Source organism: Ovis canadensis, chromosome 7 (genome assembly GCF_042477335.2).
Source record: "Ovis canadensis isolate MfBH-ARS-UI-01 breed Bighorn chromosome 7, ARS-UI_OviCan_v2, whole genome shotgun sequence".
Classification (NCBI taxonomy): domain Eukaryota; kingdom Metazoa; phylum Chordata; class Mammalia; order Artiodactyla; family Bovidae; genus Ovis; species Ovis canadensis.
The window spans coordinates 69090279-69094539 of NC_091251.1; positions in this window are offsets into that span (position 1 = coordinate 69090279).

Sequence of the window (4261 nt, forward strand, 5' to 3'; positions counted from 1 at the left end):
AGGATACAAACCAGGATTCCTTTCTATATGGTCCATTCTAGGACTTGCTGAATTACTGAGAGCATGTGCTTCCTTGTGGCTCTTCACAAGGTACTAGCTGTAACACGTGTTCAGCTGGCATGAAGTCCAGGCCATTCTTGACTTCCTCAAACACAGCAGGCCTACTTCTGCTGCAGGGCCTTTGAACTTGTTTTCTCTTCTTGCAATGTTCTTCCTCCAAATAGTCCCAGGGCTTAATCCCTTAACACAGATCATATCTTTCCTAGAAGTCATGGTCTTCTAGACACATGGGAAGGCCTAGTGTCTCAGGTTGAGTTCCCTGAGAAATAGACTCTGAAATGGAGATTAACATGCAGGACAGTCTCTTGAATCAACACCTATGGAAGGGAAAAATGAGAAGGATTTGCCAGTGGAAGAAACTGAGCCATGATACAATATCAATGGAGGTTTTAGATCTCCAACCCTGCAGGGGATCTAAAGATGATATGATCCTTCAGAGCTGTCTAGAGTTGGGGCAAGAGATGTAGGCCTTTATACTCCTGAATAGATCAGTCACTGAGTATAGGCCTTACCAGAAAGCAGTCAGGACCCTGGATGAGGTGGTTCTTTTCAGCAGTTGCTGCTGCTGGTGCTAAGTCGCTTCAGTCACGTCCGACTCTGTGCAACCATATAGACGGCAGCCCACCAGGCTCCCCTGTCCCTGGGATTCTCCAGGCAAGAACACTGAAGAGGGCTGCCGTTTCCTTCTCCAATGCATGAAAGTGAAAAGTGAAAGTGAAGTCGCTCAGTTGTGTCTGACTCTTAGTGACCCCATGGACTGCAGCCTACCAGGCTCCTCTGTCCATGGGATTTTCTAAGCAAGAATACTGGAGTGGGTTGCCATTGCCTTCTCCATTTCAGCTGTTGAGGGAATAAGATTTTCAGTTCTGAAGTGGCATCTGAGCAAGGCATCCCAACCTTCACCACACATACCCTGACCCCCTTGTTTAAAGCTGTAGCCACTGCCCCTGCATTCTCGCTGCCCTTCCTCTGCCTCTATTTCTCCATTGGACTTACCACCTAACATACCATATAATGCACTTGTTGATTTTCTTTGTTATCTTTTTCTCCTAACTAGACTGTGAGATTTTTGTCAACAGGAATTTTATTTTATTATTATTTTTACTGCTGAATTCAAACACCTAGGATAGTGTCTGACATATAGCAAGTGTGCAACCCATATCCATCCCTGGAATATGCTTTAAAACCTCAGGAACAAGAATTCCCTAGCTGTCCAGTGGTTACAACTCTGCACTTTCACTGCTGAGGGACCTGGGTTCAATCTCTGCTAGGAGAACTAAAATCCTGCAAGTCACTCAGTGAAGCAAAAAAAGAAAAAAAAAGCAAAACCAAAAACAGGAGAAAATATATAGCTAGATTAAATAGAAAAAATAAGATTGGTCATTAATTGATCATTATTGAATCTGGGTAATGAGTACACATATACAGATTCAATATACTGATCTCTAATTTTGTATATGCTTGAAAATTTTCACAATAAAAAGCTTTAAAAGAAAAGGGTTATTTTAAATTTACTGCCCATCAGTAGAGACAGCAATAAGAGAGATTGTTCTTCTTTCTCCTAAAGGTGTATCTGAAAATACAATTAAACATCTTTCTTAGTGGAGCAGAAAATCAATAGCTTTGCTCTGGTGCTCTGAAGCCCTTCCTCCAGCCATCCCTGTAGGCATGCTGATGTCATGGGGACCCCGGATGACGTGGCTGCCCATGCACCTGAAGGGTTAGTGGTACAATCTCAGGTTTATTCTCCTCAGATATCAACATTTTACAGACATTGGAGAATGAGGCCAGTATTTCCTGCTTGTCAGACATTGCATAAACACAATTAGACAGGACTCATGCATTCTGAGAAACTAAGAGTGATTACTGGATTTCCCCCTCCCATAAATTATGGAAGAGTGGGCACTAGGAGGTTGTGTGAGAGTGCTGCTGCTGCTGCTAAGTCGATTCAGTCTTGTCCGACTCCGTGCGACCCCATAGACGGCAGCCCACCAGGCTCCCCCGTCCCTGGGATTCTCCAGGCAAGAACACTGGAGTGGGTTGCCATTTCCTTCTCCAATGCATAAAAGGGAAAAGTGAAAGTGAAGTCGCTCAGTCATGTCCGACTCTTCGCAACCCCATGGACTGCAGCCTACCAGGCTCCTCCGTCCATGGGATTTTCCAGGCAAGAGTACTGGAGTGGGGTGCCATACCTCTCTCTAAAGTAGAGGGTGGGTTGACCCACAGAGGAAAGCAGTTCTCTCTTCTCTGCCCCTTCTACTCCAAACAAACCTACAGGGAAGCCCTGCATCCTCTGACTCCTGTAGCCTCCCTGACCTCATTCCCTTGCATTCACCCCCAAGCCCCTGAGCTCAGCCTACACTGGCCTCTGCTGTTACAGGCACAGTCAGACATGCCCTCACACTGCTGCCTTTAGAGCGGCTTTCTACTCTGCCTGGAATATTCTCTGCATGGCTAATCTCTTCACCTCCTCCAGAGCTTGGGTCAAGTCTCACCTTCTCTGTGACAGATTATTTAAAATTATACCTACGTCTGCCACCCCTGTATCCCTACCCTATTACCTTGCTCTACTTTTTCATTATTTCTTGCCACTTTTCTGTTTTGACATACTATTTAATTTTTGATCTATCTATCCTGAGTACCCATAATAGTGCCTGGAACATAAATAATTATCAAAAACTTTGAATGAATGGAGCTCAGAGTCATGTGTTTCTCAGCCAGTGACCATACATTAAAGATTTTCAAGGCAGTCCTGGTTTTAACTCTCTTCCTGATAGGATTTCTCTGCTTGTCTTCATCTTGCTCTATATCTACAAGCCTTCAATTCATATTTCAAAACAACCGGAGTGATTTTTTAAAAGTTTAAGTCAGGGCCGTCCCTGGAGGTCAGTGGGTGAACCCACCTTCCGGTGCAGGAGATGCAGGTTTGATTTCTGGTCAGGGAACTAAAATTCCACATGCCATGGGACTACTGATTCCATGCGCTCTGGAGTCTGTGGGCCACAACTAGAGAGAAGCCCTTGCATGGCAACTAAGACCTGACACAGCCCCCCAAAACTAAAACTTTAAGTGATCAAAGGTATGGGTGGGGCGTAGGCAGAGCAACCTGGAGAGGTGTAGCACAGGTGGCCTTACCACTAAGGCCTGAGCCTGGTGTGAGCTGACAGGACTGCGGCCTTCGGTTGAGGATGCAGCCGAGAGGAGGCAATCTATTAATGACAGGGAGGGAGCCAAGGAAATAAATCTCCTGGCACCACTTTCCTTCCTTCCAGTCATCTCCTACAAGTGTCCCCAGTGGCTGAAATCAACCAGAGACCAGAGGGCAAGGGAGTCACCAAGACAGTCCTTGGAAGTCAACCTTCTTGGGTACAGAGCGGGGCGCACAGTGAATCCAGGGCAGGGGCGGGGGAAGAAAATTGAAAATGCCCACCTTATGTCTTCTTTTTTGCTGCTCCACTGCTACGGCCCTTCACGTCATTCCCAGAACACGGCGAGACTTCCCTGGACACAGGACTTTTGCATGTGCTCCTGCCCAGAGTGCTCCTTCACAGACCCAGCTCCTTTTCATCCTGGCAAATGTCCCTGCCTTAGACAGGTCTTCTCTGATCAGTGTCCTCACTCAGCTGTCCCTGTTACACCATTCTGTTTCTTTCTTAGCATTTATTACAACTTTTAATAAGGTTGTCTCATTGTTCATCTCCTCCTCCAGGGTATGAAGCTCACTAAGGGTGGGGATTTTGTCTTTCTTCTATTCTGACACCTGAAACAGAGTCTGGCATCTAGTAGGTGCACAATAAATATATTTTTAAATGAACAAATAGATAACCAAGAAAATTCTAAAATAAAATGAAGGGAAATGTCTTACAGATACTAAATTATAAAGCTACTGTAACAAGAACATTTTGACCCTGGCACGGGAATACAATACCATAGTCCAGAAATAGAACCACTACAATAGCTTCCTGACTGTTTCCCCTGCAATATGGTCATTCATTATATGACAAAAGTATCACTTAAAAATCAGTGGGGAAAAAATCATTCATTCATAAATGATATTGGGATAATTCACTAGCAGTATTTAAAATGATAGATGTATTCCTTATACCTTCATTGAAGTAAGTTGCCTATAGATCAAAGATTAAAATATGAAAACATGAAAAATTGTGTGACTACTTTTATGATCTTGAGAAGAGAAACGCTA